Source organism: Glycine max, chromosome 13, assembly GCF_000004515.6.
Source record: "Glycine max cultivar Williams 82 chromosome 13, Glycine_max_v4.0, whole genome shotgun sequence".
In the NCBI taxonomy this organism is placed as follows: Eukaryota; Viridiplantae; Streptophyta; class Magnoliopsida; order Fabales; family Fabaceae; genus Glycine; species Glycine max.
In genome coordinates this window covers 554,564-572,987 of record NC_038249.2, presented here as the reverse complement: position 1 = coordinate 572,987, position 18,424 = coordinate 554,564, and the positions used below count along the sequence as shown (strand labels likewise).

At 33.2% G+C, this 18,424-nt stretch overlaps 1 pseudogene; it reads right to left on the bottom strand.

The window, feature by feature from the left end:
• Positions 1 to 75: 75 nt before the first annotated feature.
• Positions 76 to 3,230, bottom strand: LOC100781559 (60S ribosomal protein L26-2-like; annotated as a pseudogene).
• Positions 3,231 to 18,424: the final 15,194 nt, after the last annotated feature.

The following is an 18,424-nucleotide window of genomic DNA, read 5'->3' as shown; positions in this document are numbered from 1 at the left end:
TAATATCGAGTAGTTAACATCGGTTTCAGAAAAACCGATGTTAACTAAGTCTACTTATTTACAAAAATGTCACCGCGTTTTTGTTAACATCGGTTTTGTGAATAACCGATGTTAACCGTGCGATGTTAAATCTAAAAATTGTAGTAGTGTGTCTTTATATATACATTAAGTAAGGAATAATAATGATGATTGTGCCATAAGATAACCTGACAAAAAATCAGCTTCATTTTACGAAATTTTGGTTGGAAAATGGTTTGAGAAGCTTTGCCTTCAACTAACCTTGTCTGTGACTCAAGATAACCAATTAAAATGTTAATAATTAGATTTGTACTATAAAATTTAAAATGTGCATGATATTAACTAAGTAGTGTAAATTTAAACATTGAAAGAGAAATTAATAAATTAAACTAGCTGGCAACATTTTTTATTTGTTGGAGCGGGATAATGAATGAAAGAAGGTGAATAATATTTTATATAATAATTAAGTACAATACTGGACTCAATGTCCAAAAGGACCTTAATAAAAAAATATTTTACACAAAATTGATAAATGGGGCTTGATGGGGTTGCGGATAGTGTCGATCGCAGAACAAACATGATGGTGTTTCATTTTGCTTGCAGAGAACGAATTGATGATTATAGCAAATTAAGGGTCATAATATTATATGACATGTATGAGATTCATTTTAAGTGTATATGCAAAGCAATAGGCTTAATTTAATTACCTTAAGGAGTGCTGGACTTTTGAGGATGCCCTTTTGTGCTAATGAGCCTTCTATGGTTAACATATAGAGCAAAAAATAACAAAACATAGACTTTGAAGAATTAAGTTGTAACTTAGAAAATCAAAATGATCAGATTAAAATATATTTATAAATCAAATTGAATGTCAACTTGAATTGATGATACTTGAGATTTAATAGTCATCAAAACAGTCCGCTACATGAAAATAGAATAGCTAGAGATATGCCAACTCCACTAGCATTTCCCAATATTGTACTTCGGAAAATTTACAGACTTGCTGGATGCCTCCACCTCCATATTGGATCAAATTAAACACTAATGTAGGTTCTAGTGGTCTGCTAAGGGATGAAAATGGAACATAAACGAAGGTTATGCGACAACTTGAAGTTACTTTTCCTAATTGTAAGCATACACAAACCAGAAAGCAATTAATCAAAAAGAGTACAAATTGATTGAGAGTTTCTTACATCAAATATATTCACATACTCCTCTAACAAAGTTGTATTATTATTCTTTTTGTATCTGATTAGAAAAAAAAATATTATTATTCTTTTTATTTTTTTATACCCTTTTTCTATCATACCAGATATTTATTATATATATAAACTTCTCTCTCATTTATATGATTCTCTCCAGGTGTCTATTAATTGCACTCAAAACATTATTTAATGCAAAAATCTGATATTAGAAAAGAGAAAAGTAAAACTAATCATCAATCAAAAAGCACACCAATAAAATATGAAATGAGAGTGACATGAATTGAAGTTTGAAAAAGACACACTAACCTCCTGCAAACATTCTTCAAGCTTACTCAATCACCAAACAAGCACCAAAGAGAAATTTTGACAAAGAACCAATCTTCAAGATCCATGTCAGCAACCCAGAAAAAATTTAAAAACAAAAAGGAAGAACCTTATAGAGGCACACATAGTTTTTTTCCTTCTGCAGCTCAATTACGGAAAGGCAATCACAACAGCTAGGTAACAAGCAGCAGCTGAAAGAAAAGAAAGGTAACACCTGAAACAAGGGTAAAGCATCCCTTAAGGGAAAAAGAATAATAATCAAAGAGCATATATATATAATGTAACATTGTAATATTGAAACTAATAATAATCAAAGAGCGTGAGGGGAAAAAGAAAAAAGCAAAGATGCCTCCTGATGTAATTCAATTTCGTCCTACCGTAGCACCTCTTCAATTTTCTTCACCAACAAAAAGAACCTCACCAACAAGAAGAACAGGCAATCAGTGGCACAATTATTACTTTTAAAGCATTAATAGTCTGCAAATGATGACACATGACAGTGTAATTTCTGTACTATTTCAAATAAGAGAGGCCCCGCTAAAGAAATAAAGACCACTGTACTTGGCATTGCTTACCTGGCCATGAGCAATGGCTGCAATGGTCATGTACCAAGTTGTGTATGTGGTCATACCTAGGCCAAGGAAAGACCAAATTCTGTAGTTGTGAAATAAAGGTACGAACACTGTGGTGGCATAGCAAGCTCCAAATATCTCAATTTATCTAATCAAATGCACACTATCAAAGATGACAACAAAATCACGACTGTCCCTGTAACCCCAATAAAAGGTAATCAAACCAAAATTCTCTCATACAATCTAAGTTCCAATGATGAGAGTGATTGACACTCTCATGGACTCATATCCTGTTACCTGATTTGAGGCAAAGCTGAACCATGCATCATAAGCAGACCTACCATGCTAGAGAATGCTTTTCAAACTGGAATGCGAACCACCACCCACGTTCTCTTCCTCTCTTCACTAACGCAACACTCTAAAACCCATTAAATCCATCAAAATCGTGTAGAAATATGACTGTCACAAAGGGAAAACAGCTAAAAAACAGTAAATGCAGTAGACAAAACAGTAATAATGACAAACATTTGATTAAATTAAACAAAACAAAAAGGTCTCACAATACCTGAACCCTTAAGATCAAAACCACAAGACCCTAAAACTACCAAATAAAAAAAACACAAGAAACAATAAATATAACTGAATCCAAGTTCCAAATAGTAGCAACAACAAAAAAATTAAATAAAAAGTATAGTGAGGGTAAAAAAGGAGAGAAACTAATTGACGGTCTCCATGATATCCTCAGGAGCGAACTTGGTACCTTTTTCCTTGTCAGCAGTGGCACAACCCTTGGCCTTTCGATCGAGCAAGGATTTGCTGCCCTTGTCCATTCGAAGTTTGGTGACGTCAATCTTGGAAGGGTGAATCCCAACGTTAGCGTTAACCTTCTCGCGGGTGATGTGCTCAATGTGGATGACCCACTTGCGACGATAGACTTGGAGCCATTAACCTCGTCGTCCTTGCGAACTGAAATGGATCGCACATTGTACTTCGACCGAAGATCAATGGAGAGAGACGTGCTCATCAGGACGCGGCGCACGCTCGATGGAACAATGAAGTGAACATTGTGGCTCTTGCGACGACTTAAGGAAACCCTAGGGTTAAACTTCATTATTTCTTCTCTCTCCCCCTCTCTCAATATGACAACAATGATAATGGAAGAGTGAGGGTAGAAGAAAAATTGAGATTTAGGGTTGTCCAAGCTAACCCAATTAAAACGTGTCACATTAGCATCAGAGAGAGTGAGAAAACATGTTTTCGAAGACGGTTTTTTAAAACTGATGTCGTAAAGTATTTTTTAAGCCGATTTTGAGGAAATCGTCTTTAAAAAAATTATAATTATTTACAAAAATGTCACCACTTTACTTATGACATTGGTTTTCGTATAATCGTCGTAAAATCAGTGTCGTAGAAGGCCTCTTTTCTAGTAGTGTTTATCTCTTTACTCTTTTCTATTTCAAATTCGAAATATTACTGTTAATAAAATCATATCCACTGAAGACACGTGTCACCCTCTCATACATTTTCATTTAAAAAAAAAATAAAAAAGTAAAACAAAAAACTAAACAAGTAACAAATTCAACTTTGTACCTCCTTTTATCAAAATGTCTTCCTCCTTTATCTCTTTACTCTTTCTTATTTCAAATTCAAACTAACGTTAGAAAACAGAAAATGGAAGAGAAGCTTCCATACTCAAAGAAAATTAAAATAAACGCTCATTCCCCTATTCTTCCTCCTTTCACGTAGACGGTTACCACCTTTCACCTTCTCCTTCTTTTGATTTCACCCTCCTCAATGCTATTTCTTGCAACACTAAAGGCTTTGGGAGAAAGGAATATCATGGTAAAACTACTGTAAAATAAGATGTGCAATAGAGATAAAAGAAAGAACAATTAACACGCAAATTTTACGTGGAAAATCCTTTTGGGAAAAAACCATGGACAGAGAAGCAATTCACCATGTTGAAAAAAAGTACAAGAGAGTGCATACTAGCAGCTAGGTTACAATATATATATATATATATATATATATATATATATATATATATATATATATATATATTGTAACCGCTAATGTAAAACCCTATCACAATAATATTTTTCTACAAAATTGTCGCGCCGCAATCGAGCTTTTCAGGCCAGATTTGCTGATTTGGAGTTGAAACCTGTTTGAATGTCCCGCTCAATGAACGGAGGAGATTGCTGAATTTGTAGATCTAGGGGAGGTATTGACATGGTGGAGGAAAATTTTTTGTGCGTGACAAGCAACTTGATTTTGTCATCACTATAATAATTTGGTTTATACATTTTGAAAAATGCTTCATTAGTTTTGGAGTTGAAAAGCTAAATATTGAATGACTATACTAATGAGTGGTCATGGCTACTAGTTGTTAATAATGCCTACTAAATGCATTGTAGAATGCCTATATATAGTACATGTATTTGGTCATGAGCTCACATCTTTCATTTTCATCTAATACACCATCTATCGAGAGAGTGAGAGCTTGGAAGAACCAAAACAAGTCAGCTCTTTCATGGCAATGGCTGGAGGTATATTTGTTTGTTTTTCCGCGAGCCTCAGTTGCCTCTGCCTTGTCAATTTTCGGTTTTTGGTATTTTTTGGATTAATTTTTTTTTTGGTGTTTGGAGCCTTGTTTGTTAAAAATAAGATTAGAAATCCTTATTTGGTTTATTTTCTTGTTTTTGGCTTTTGAATCATGCAAAATGATGCCCAAATGAGTAAGGACTGACCTTGGTTTTTGCACTGGTATTGGGTTTCAAACCCAACAACCTATAGATTTTTGGAACTCGCATGAGCCATTAATTCATTTAAGGTTTTTTGAAATTTATTAGTTTTTCATATCTTATAACCTTATGTGTTTTTGTTCACCATTCCAATTTATGAATTTTTCATTTATTTTATGTATGAATGTATTCTAGAAAAAATTTATTATGTGCATATATATGTTTCAATTATGAAATTATATGAGAATTTTATTCATCATTGTATTATATGTTAATCTTGAAATGCCTAATATGATTTATTCTCATAAGATTAAGTTTTATGTCTAAGTGATCTTTATAATTTTGTTTATTATGGGTTAACCACAACATCTATAATTTGATTAAAATTATATATTAAGTTGTTTAAAGATCATATAAGGAATTAAACATAATATTATGATTAATTGTACTTTATATAATGAATTTTATCCCATAGAAAATTTTATTATATTTTCATAATTAATTGGGATAAAATGACATTATTTTTCATGGTTTACCTATAGGGATCATGAAGTATGTATAATTTGTCAGTTTTATCATAAAGTAAATATTTGTGATAAAAAAATCAAATTATTTTCATGTTGTACCCGTAAAACATGAATTTTAGTATGTAATTTGATTATTTTATCATAAAGTTTAATTGTTTCTTATGAAATTAAAAATTTAGCCACAGACAATTTTTATGTCACAAGATTTAATTTTATGTTATGTTTACATTGGTAAAACATACCATTAAGATTAATATGCCTCAAATTTTAACATAAGCCTTTGGATTTTTGCAGCTCCTCAAACTGTTAGTTTGTTTGATATTCAATGTGATGTTTCCAAACTCAAACGAGATAACTATAAGATATGGAAGGAGAGAATTCTTCTACAATTGGGGTGGATGGACATAGACTATGCTATAAGGAAAGACGAACCACCTGTAATCATTGATAATAATAGCCCAGTTGTTGTTGTGCTATATGAGCGGTGAGAGTGATCCAACTGGCTCATTGTGATGTTCATTAAGACCAAAATCTTGGCTGGGATACGTAGTTTTGTCGACCAACATGAAAAGGTCCGAGACTTGCTTAAGGTTATTAATGAACATCACTTCAAATAAGACTTTAGCAAGCACCATGATCATGAAGTTCTCTTCTCTCCGACTCACCAATGTAAAAGGTGTGTGTGAGTACATAATGTAAATGTGAGATATTTCAGCTCAACTTAAGAAACTAGAGGTTGATATGTCTAAGTCCTTTCTGGTGCACTTCATTTTGAACACCCTTCTGCTGGAATATGAGTCGTTTAAGATTTCCTACAACACACATAAGAACAAATGGACTATCAATGAATTAATGACAATGTGTGTTCAAGAAGAAGAAAGGCTTGTAATGGAGATGGGTGAGAATGCATTGCTGACAACTGCTTGTGGGAAGAACAAAGCAACTAAGTCTCAAGTTAATTAGAAGGGGAATGGTAAAATACCATCTCAAACTGATATTAAGAAGGTGACAAAGTGTTTCTTTTGTAAAAAGAAGGGACACATGAAGAAGAATTATCCTATATTCCATCAATGGTTTGAGAAGAAAGGTAAATCAATCTCATTAGTATGTTATGAATCTAATATAACTAGTGTTAATATTAACACCTGGGGGATTGATTCAAGATCTACAATCCATATTGCCTAATGAAACTACTGGGAAGTGAGCAAAACATTTTATTAGGCAATAAGCTAGGCTATCCTATGGAGGCTATTGGAACTTGCATTTTAACTTTAAGTAGTTTCTTTATTTTGAAATTAGAAAGGACCTTTTATGTGCCAAGTTTTTCTCAAAACTTGATTTCTGTTTCCAGACTCGTACCTTTTGGATTCCTTTAATTTTAAAGACACATCGTTTGAGTTATTTTATAATTCTTAATGTGTTGGGAATGGTATTGATGTGTCATTATTTTCTCCTATTTCTTAAACGTTTTTGCACCATTTTAATTACTGATTAGTCTTAATTGTCAAATTAATTAGGCAGTTTTATTATTTGGGCTCATTCAGCTAATTTGATGTTTTTAATTTAATTTCAGGAATTAATGAAGCATTGGGCTTGAATCCATAATTGGGATTGGACTTGAAGAGGGCAGACTATTTTATTCTACAAAATTTTATCTTATCTAGACTTTATCTTATCTAGATATTATTTAGATTTGATATCATCTAAATATTATTTCATATAGATCTTATCTTATCTAGATTTGATTTTATTTTATTTATGAGTTTGGATTTAAAATAGATTTGTAAGCTTTGGGGCTGGAAAAAAACTATATAACAACACCAAGGCTCTAGTTTGAGGCTCTCTCCGGTTTTCATTTTTAGTTTTAGGCTTTTCTTCTTTTAGACACTTTTTCGTTTTGCAATTCCAATTTTTACTTTTCGTTTCAACAATAAAATTTTGTTCTTCAATCTATAATTTCGTTCTCTATTGATAAATGGAAGGCTAAGTCTCCAGCGTTGTTTTCTCTTGAGGATCAAGCACATTTCTCTTTGAGGTTCTATTATTACTATTAAATTCTGTTCAGTTTTTCCTCTTCACTAATTACTTTGAATTTGTTGTTATTAATTCATGCATGCTTAGTGCTTGATTAATTGTCTCTGCGCTTAATTTACGTTCATGCTTAATGATTGTTTATGATTAATTGGTGTATGTGTTGCTTAATCACATAATGAATGCCTTATATTAAATTTCGCTTAGTAATTTAATTTAGGGTTGGATTAAGTGGTTGAACTGATAAAGGATAAACTCTCGTAACCTAGGATAAGAGACTTGCTTGTGAATCAAGGGGAAACGTGTTTTAATTCTGATATTTTCTAATTCACATCTATTCGTTGTTTAATTTACAAAAGCAAACAACCCCCCCCCCCCCCCCCCAATTTGTTACTATTTTCCTACTATCTGTTATGAACGTTTGGTTGATCATTGCTCGTTGGGAGATGATCTAGGATCACTTCCTAGATACTGCATTTTTAATGTTAATTTGATTCGGGTACAGCCTCGATCAGGTATCTTGTCTGATGGTCTTTATCTTCTTGGTTTACAAAATTATGTTGCTTATAATTCAATGCATGTTCAAACTGGTATTAAAAGGTGTAATATTAATGAGAATTCCTCTATGTTATAGCACCGGAGATTAGGACATATCTCCATTGAAAGTATTAAAAGGTTGGTGAAATATGGGGTACTCAATACTCTAGATTTTGCTAACTTTAAGCCTTGTGTGGACTACATTAAGGGTAAGTGGACCAACATGTCTAAGAAAGGTGCTAACAGGAGTTCAAACATATTAGAAATAATTCATACTGATATTTGTTGTCCAGATATGGATGCACGTGGTTAGAAACATTTTATCACCTTTGTAGATGATTATTCACGATATATGAATGTTTATTTACTTCATAACAAAAATGAAGCATTAGATGCCTTCAAAGTCTTTAAGGCTGAAGTTGAGAACCAATGTGGCAAACAAATAAAAATAGTGAGATTAGATAGAGGTGAAGAATATTATGACAGATATACTGAGAATGGACAAACACTTGGTGCTTTTGCAAAGTTTCTTCAAGAACATAGGATTGTTGCCTAGTACACTATGCCTAGTTCTCTAAATCAGAATGGTGTGACAGAAAGAAGGAACCAAACATTACTGGACACGGTACGAAGTATGCTTAGCAACTCCAATCTTCATAAATCCTTGTGGGCTAAAGCACTAAAGATGACAGTGTATATATTAAATCGTGTTCCAACCAAGACTGTCCCAAAGATGCCTTTTGAGTTGTTTATAGGTTGGAAACCTAGTTTGAAACATATGCTTGTTTGTGGTTGTCCATATAAGGTGAGAATATATAATCCACAAGAGAAGAAACTTGAACCGAACACTATTAGTGGGTATTTCATTGGATATGCCAAAAGGTATAAAGGTTATAGGTTTTATTGTCCATATCATATTACTAGGATTGTGGAATCAAGAAATGAAAAGTTTCTTAAAAATGACTTGATCAATTGAGGGACTTAGGTTCTGAAATTGATCATATAGAGTCTCAACCTTCCACATCAAGTGAAAGATTAGTTGTAATTCATATCCCTCAAGTTTAAAGGGATGATGAACTACACATGACTACCACAACCTATTGTTGATTCAATAGATTAAGTTGATCAACAAATTCTTGAAAATGATGAACAACCAGTTGAACAATAAGATTCCCAAGAAAATGTTGATGCAACATTAAGGATGTCTACTAGAGTAAGAAATCAGTTATTCCCAGTGATTATTTTGTATATTTGTAGGAATCTGACTATAACATTGGAACTGAAAATGACCCTGAAACTTTTGATCAAACCATGAGTGGTAAAGAGTCAAATTTATGGTATGATATCATGAAAGATTAAATGAATTCCATGTAAAATAACAGAGTTTGGAACCTTGTAGAGTTGCCTAATGGGAGCCATCGAATATATTACTATTAATAAAATCATATCCACTGAAGACACGTGTCACCCTCTCATAAATTTTCATTCTTTAAAATAAATAAAAAAGTAAAATAAAAACTGAACAAGTAACATGTTTAAATTTGTGTCTCTTTTTATCAAAATATCTTCCTCCTTTGTCTTTTTACTCTTCTAAATGGATAACAACCGTATCTATTTGGGGGGCAAATTTTCCAAAAGGGGCTACTTTTCCAAACTATTTCCTCAAATGGTGCTGTTTTTGGAACTTATTCCTGCATGGGTCTGTTTTTTACGTAAAATGCATGAGGTTTGAAGGAAATCGCCAGCCCCATTAGCGAGTTTGGGCTGGCATGGACATGTGGCATTGGTCTCGCCCGTCTCACTGGCGATTTGACCATGCAGGGGGACTAGCCGGTTTGACTGGCGAGTTGCGCTAGGGGGAGCTTTTTGGGGTAGGGTTCCAGGCACGCGTAACAGAAGAAGAGCAGGGTGCAACTTTTTCAGGGCATATAGCCAGTGGCACTGGCAAGTTGCGCTTGGAAATAGCTAGTGCTACTGGCAAGATAACTGATATAGCCATTGGCACTGGCGAGATCATCAGGTTTAAATAGGCACTTCTTCCACATTTGCTGTGCGTTTTAAAAATTGCTCAATTTCTAAAATTGTTTGCTATCCATTTTTTATAATTGATGAACCTTTTCTTCTTCAAGTCAGCCTTCAAGGTATGAAGTTCATAATGAAATGTGTGTGGCATGAAATTAAATTTTTTGAAGTAATTTTTTTTACGCCGGAAAAAAGTTTGAATGCGAAGTTTTTATTATAATTTTTTTAATTAAGTTGTATTTGATGTTTTGTTGGTGTTAAAAATTTGTGAGGGTTGAAGTAAAAGTCTGATTAAAAAAAATAAAATTATCTCATCATATTTATTTGAAGAAAATATCTAGAGTCAGAAAATTGTTTTGAATATTTAGTTTGTAGTCATTTTATAATTACATTAGGTTGGTGTTGATGTTGTGTTACTGTCTTAAAAATTTATGAGCCTTCTTTGAAGTGTGTTTAAAATCCAAAATTTTCGTGGCATCATATTTATTTGAAGTAAGTATTTTGAGTGTGGAAAATTTTTTAAATATGAAGTTGTAGTATTTTTTTAATTAGATTAGGTTGGGGTGTTCATGGTTTGTTCGTGTGTGTTAAAAATTTATGAGCCTTGAACTTCAACCCTGTTTAAAATAAAAAATTTATTTTGCATCATATTTATTTGAAGTAAGTATTTTGAGTGCGGAAAAAAATTTCAATATGATGTGTGTAGTATTTTTTTTTAATTAGAATAGCTTGTTGTTGATGTTTTGTTCGTGTGACTTTATAATAATAACTTGGTTGATGCTTTGTAATGTAATTAAAATGTCTACTTTGAAAGCATTCCTTTGTTCTACCTTTTTTAATTTTTACTTTTTACTTTTAAGTTTGTGACATCATATTTAATTAATGACCTTTATTTATTTTTAAGTTATTATTGTTAAGATTAATTACTACCTTTTGCTTCGTTGATGGATTATTTTGCTTTTAAAATTAGTACCTTCAAATCGTTCAACTGTTTTAAGTCTCTTTCATCATATTTAGTTGAAGTTAATAATTTTTATTTAGAATAAAGTTTTAATGTGAAGTTTCAGTAAAAAGGTTTTTTGTGATTAGATTTATTTATTTTGAATTTATTATTATTATGATTAATTATTTACAATAGTATTTTTGTAGGTACATGATGAATTCAGTTATAACAATGTTGTATTTCAATGGAAGGGTATATGAAGAGAATGATGGTGTAATATTTGAAGGCAGTAAAAAAGCGATTCAGATTAAACGTGAAATTAGTTTCAATGCTTTGAGAAAAAAAATTTGAGATAAGGTAAAGTTACAAAATAATGAAATTATTTCTGCTATCAGTTGTAGATTTTTAGTTTCTGGAAAATATGTTGCTTTGCAAATTTGTGATGATGAAGATGTTGAAACCATGCTCGAAAGTTTTCAACAACAAAATCAAATGTCAGTTTTGGAATTGTACATAGAAAAGGATGTGGTTGGTGGTTCTATGTTTCATTTTGCAAATTCTCTTACATCATGCGGAAATAATTTATCTAATAATGAGGCGCAACCGCCAACAAATGTGAGCAACTTACATGGTGATGAAGATGATGATGATGATAATTATCTTGTGTCTAACTCATACGTTGAAGAGTCTTCAGACGAAGATGATAGTGTTAACAGTATATCTGATACAGACGATGAAGTCACCGACATGATTCAACCTGTAAGAATTGTTCACCCAGCAGAATGTATAATTTATTAAATAAAAAAATAGGTGAATACATTTATCATTTGATGACAATTGTATTTAATGTTAAATAAGTATGATTTGATTTTTTTTTTGAACTATTAGGTGTACAAGGAATTGAAAATCCATTTTGGAATGATGTTTTGCATTATAACAATATCAACTGGAGTCATCCTGATGAGGAAGACATTTGTGGTTTGGAGATGCCATCGAGTTTTAATGTTGACCAAGAATTATATGTTGGCATGGATTTTGATACTAAAGATGTGGTAAAAAATGCATTGAAACAATATGTTATGAAGGTGCATCAAACTTTTAAAGTTGTTGAAAGTAAATCAAACAAGTATGTTGTTTGTTGCTTGAATAAAAGCGCAGAGTGTCCTTGCCCGTTCTATATGAGGACAATTTTATCTAAAAAAACTGATTCATGGAAAGTCACACAATGGGGTGGACCACACACATGTCTCAATATGACCATGGCACAAGATCACGAGAATCTTGATTCAGATTTAATTGTCACTTGTGAAGTAGGTACGTATTTTATGTTCATATTATGCTACTTTTGCGTTAATTGTCATTTTAATTTTGTTATTTTATTAACAGGCATGATCAGAGAAGATCCATCAATAAAAGTTTCTTTGATTCAAGAGAGGATTAACAGTGAATTTGCCTGCTAGGTGTCATACAAAAAAGCTTGGTTGGCGAAGCAAAAAGCCATTGTACTTGAATATGGCGATTGGGAAAAGTCATATGCGAAACTTTCGTCGTGGCTAACACACATCCAAAATCATTCTCCTGGAACATATTTTCAAATACTACATGACGATTTTATTGTTGCGAACACGATTAGTCGTGAACACCGTCAGTTTCATAGAGTGTTTTGGACTTTTGGTCAATGTAAAGAGGCTTTCAAGTTTTGTAAGCCAATCATACAAGTTGATGGCACACATTTGTACGGAAAATATCGGGGGACCCTCTTAATGGCCACATCATAAGATGGAAATGGTGGTGTCCTTCCTCTAGCATTCGCCATGGTCGAAGGTGAGACGTTAACAGCGTGGTCATGGTTTTTGGCACACTTGCGTGAACACATCATAGATAAAAATGGTATTTGTCTCATATCTGATCGTCACGCGAGTATAAAGTCTATTGTGGCTAACGAAGCACTTGGTTGGCAACCTCCCCATGGTTATCATGTTTACTGCATCCGACACATAGCAAGCAATTTCAATCGCAAATTCAATAAAGCCAAACAAAAAGAAATGTTGAAAAAATTGGGTAAGATTTCATTTATCATGGTCACGTTAATTTAACTTTCATGTATACTTCAAATTATTGTTGCTAACTAATTTCATGCAGGCTACACTCCTTGCAAGCATATTTTTTATCAAAATTTAGAAAAATTCCGTCAACTAAGTCCAGCCATAGCAACATGGATTGATCCCATTTCAAAGGAAAAATGGACCATGGCTTATGATAGAGAAGGACGTCGATATGGCCATATGACAACGAACCTCTCAGAATGTATAAATAAGGTATTGAAGGATTGTCGCAACATACCGATAACAGCATTGGTCAAATCAACATATAGTAGGTGTCGAAAGTACTTTGTTGATCGTGACCACCAAGCCCAAAGACAGTTAAATGAAGGACAAGTATATTGTTCTAAGCTTGTTAAAGAACTTAAAAAAATCAAGAACAAGCTTGTTCGCACATCGTTCGCGTGTATGATATCCACTTGACAAGGTTTGAAGTAGAGGAGACCTTCAATCCTATAACGCAACGTGACGGAAAAAAGTGGGCAGTTAACTTGAATGGTCATTATTGTCAATGCGGAAAGTATTCTGCACTTCACTATCCATGTTCACACATTATTGCAGCTTGTGGTTACGTGAGCATGAACTACTACCAATATATAGATGTTGTTTACACAAATGAACACATCTTAAAAGCTTACTCCGCACAATGGTGGCCTCTTGGGAATGAAGCGGCTATTCCTCCTTCTGATGATGCATGGACACTTCTCCCTGACCTAACTACAATTCGTGCGAAAGGTCGGCCAAAATCAACAAGGACAAGGAATGAGATGGATTGGCTCCAACCATCTAAGCACCGATAAAAATGTAGTAGATGTGGAGCAGAAGGGCACAACAGGTGTCGATGTCTAATGTAATCTGACTGTGGGAGTTGTTCATTTAATTGATTTATGTATGTTAGACGAGTGACTTGTATTGGTTTAAGTTCTCTTGAATGTATTTACTTTGTGGTCTTCAATGAAATCGTTAGTTAGAAACATTACTTATTTTGGTTTGTGTAGTTTAGTTATTTTTTTAACATTACTTATTTTGGAATGTAGCAGTCTCTTAATGGCTTGTGTAGTTTAACCCTAAGCCCTAGGCACAAAACCCGTTAGTTAGTACCATTAGTTATTTTCGTTTGTCTACTTTAGTTTTTTTTTAAACTTTATTTATTATTATAGTTTGATGCGCGACATAAACTATATCCATTAGTAAGCCTTAATAAATGAGATACGATAGATTAAGTGTCAAATTCAAATGACAAACATACAACAACAAATTTAAACAGAGACATGAAAATCATTCATTATGATGTCCGTGATGACGTGAGGATGTGCCACATGGTTGATCCCATCTTCGCGCTTGACGATTAGGATTTCTTCTGCCGCGACGTCTCCCCGCTTCTACTTGGTTAGCCTCAGCAGAAAACTCGTGACACAAATCAACACCTAATAAGTCACCTATATCAGGTATTGCTCCAGGTACATTCCATTGCGGAGCTAATGAGGCGTTAGGTGTTGCAATTGGGGCATCATGTTGCTGTGAAGGGATCATAGTCGGCCATGAAAAATAAGGATGTGTTTCTACAACATCACCAAACGAATGTTCGCTTGCAGACATATCAGTGTGATGACCTTTGAAAGGATACTGATACATCTGTGAAGGATACTGAGAATGGTGGCGTGTAATACATTCCATGGCCACGATCCACCATTTGTTGGGAATATTCTTCCGCTTCAACAACCTCCCTTTGTCTGCCTATGCCCCGAGTTTCAACACTTGACTGAAGAATGAAACTCTTGAGTTGGAAATTAACGCTCTGATACTGGACCATGTGACACAGGCTCAGTGATTCTCTCTTGCTCTTCGGATAAAATCGTTATCTTCTCCACATAAGACACGAGATCATCAACCGTCCATGTGTTCCTCCCTTGTGGTGACACCATATACTGTAATGTCTCTACAACTTCACCCAGCAATTATTAGGATAAGGAAATTAATGTTGATGCTTTAAAAAATAATTTGAACTCAAATATTCAAAAACAAATAAATACCAATGTAGTTGTGTTTGCATTCTTCGGGTCGACAAACATCTTTATTTTTCGCTTATACCAGACCATGTAGTCGAAGTTAAAACTCAATAGGCCCTCTTGTCGAGGATAAACGTCGACCCTAAACTTAGCTCGATTGTTCCATTGACTTATCATTGGGGCAAACAATTGTCCCAAATTTTCATCTTGTTTGCCTTTCAGCGTTATGCCATGGATATTCAGTGGTTGCGAATAGGGGTGAAAATGAGCCGAGCAGCTTGTCAAGGGCCTTCGGCTCGGCTTGTTTACTATAAAGGCCAAGCTCAAGCTTTTTAAAAAGTCTTTTTAGATAAAATGGCCAAGCTCAAACCATAAAAAAAGCTTGTTAAGCTTGACAAGCCGGCTTGTTTAACTAATAATAATAATAATAATAATAATAATAATAACAACTTTATTTTATCAAATCTTATCTTATCCAGATTTTATTCTATCTAGATTTTATTTTATTTCATTTATGGGTTTGGACTTAAAATAGATTTGTAAGCTTTGGGGCTGAAGACCTATATAACAGCACCAAGGTTTTAGTTTAGGGAGTTTTTTTTCGGAGAGAAGAATAATTCTAGGATTTTAGAATTTCAGTTTTTATTACTGTTCATGCACACTGTTCACGTAGAATAAAATTCATTTTCTGCAAATCATCTCTAATCCATACATTTTTTAATATTATGCTCTTTTTATTTTCTTTTGATATACTTTGTGCTTTAACGACTTGAATTCAATATGATTTTATTTATCGATTATTTTTGGATTTGTACATTACTTATACGAAATTTTATAAGTTTCTTTTTTTAGTTAGTATTTCACTAGGTTTTAAAATAATTAATTAATCAAAGACGTCTTTAAGCAGGCTTTTAAATAGGCTCGTGGGCCAAGCCAGGCTTTTATATAAGCCGAGCCGAGCCTTATAAAAAAGCCTATGACAGGTAATGAGCCAAGTTCAAGCCTTACGTATTCAACTCAGGCCGAGCTCAAGCCTAGTAAGGCTTGGCTTGGCTTGGCTCATTTCCACCCCTAGTTGCGAAGGACACTCAGGAATAGGTTGTTGCATCCCAAATTGTCGCAAAACTCTATCGGGTTGGTGCCACTCAACAACATGGAAACAAATGAGTGGCAGCACCGCGCACCATGCTACACTTCCAACCAAACAAATTGGAGGCAACGCAGACATAATAGTTGTTGTATAAGGCTCCCACATAAACTGCATACAATAACACAATTGTTAATTTTCACTTAAACATGACATATTATTTATTATTTAACCAATACATTACGATCTTCCTATCTCATGTCGTTTCATGATATCCAATTTGCGACGAAAAACTATCAGATCATCATCGCCAATATGTTGATTTCAACATCGCAGCCACCTACAAAAAAATATGAAATCATCGTTGCCCACACATTACATTATTAATTATTTTCAAATGAAATCTAATTTTTTAAACGACTAACCTGTGTCTGAGTGGTTTATTTTCTATTACAGGAGGAGTCCTCTTTGGAGCCAAAGTCGTGCATCGTTCCCATGCCCACATTGGGATTAAGATGCACATACCTCCGATTGATTTAGTTTTGTAATCGGTGGCACTGCACATCTCTCTATATAAAAAGCAAGCACGGAAGGTCCTCATGCATACGTGCTGCACTGTCCAAAGTCACGTAAAAATTGTAGGTACCTTAGGGAAACTTTGCTACTGCTTTTATCAACAAATAGGACACCTCCTATGAATATAAGGATCCATGCACGGGTAAACCTTTGTAGTTGTTGTACGTCACCGTCATGGTTATTTAATTGTAAAAAATGTTGAGTCAACCAACTTAATTTAACCACAGTGCCTTGAAGTTGACCTTCCTGTGGTCTGACTCCTAATAATTCTTCACATAAATCAGCCCACTCAAAATTTGTTGGACCAATTAATGGTGCTCCATCAACACGGAGACCTAATAATAGAGACATCTTGAAGAGTAATCGTACACTCTCCGCATCTTATCTCATGTGAAACGTATGTGTTTCGGGCCTCCATCTTTCAATCAAGACACTAATTAATGCCAACATTTATTTTTAGGGATCCCATCTTCATTATCCAGTAAAAACCATATTGCCGAAGTAGAGGAATAACTTCCTCTGGTATTTCTTCTTCCCCTTGATACGTGGGGATAACTCGTTTGATGTGTAATTTCCAGTCTTCTTCCCCATTCCAAACATGTTCTGAAACATGTTTAGCTTGCATCCATAATACGTCACCATCAATCGGGCCAGACTTAATTTGTATATTTGATGAACATGACGAGGAAGATGTCATTGATACTGCAAAATAAAATATAATACAATAAATTGACAAAAAAAATTATACATTACTTGTAAAGAAAAAAAATTAACTACATTTACAAAAAATTAATTAAATATATATACCACATAATTAAAATTTGAACAAATAACAAACTATATATATTTGAATAACAAAATATATTATACAAATAAAAAAATTTAAATATATTTTATAAATAAATTAAATTACATGCAAACATAAATTTAAATAAATAACATAATATATATATTTGAGGCCAAAAATTAAAATAATATATATACAAAATTACTATAAACTAAGGTATCATATAACTAGCATACAAAATTTAAATAACATAATTATTATTTAAATATATTTAAATAATAACTTACATTACCTATAAAATAAAACTATTTTATATACCCACCAAGCACAAAATTTAAATATAAAAAATTATTTAAATATATAAAACATTATTTAAATATATTCTATTAATAAATTAAATTACATGCAAAAAAAATTTAAATAAATAACATAATATATATATATATATATATATATATTTGTGGCAAAAAATTAAATACAATATATATATAAAATTAATACAAGGTATGATATAACTAACCTAGCATAAAAAATTTAAATATATTTAACTAAAACTAAACCTAACGTACAAAACTAATATCATTTAAAACTAAAACTAAAACTAATATCATTTAAAACTATAACAAAAACTAAACCTATCGTAAATAACTTAAATTATCAAACTAAACCTAATTTACCATTTAAAACTAAAACTAAGTAAACACAAATTTAAATAAATAACATAATATATATATTTACAGCCAAATCGCCACTGAAGCCTGCGATTTCCTTCAACCAAATCACCACTGAAGCCTGGGATTTCCTCCAACCAAATCGCCACTAGAGCCTGCGATTTGCGCCTGCTGGTCCTGCCTTCACTGCACCCTGCTCTTCTTCTGTTACGCGTGCCTGCAACCTTACCCTGAAAAAGCTCCTCTAGCGCAACTCGCCAGTCAAACTG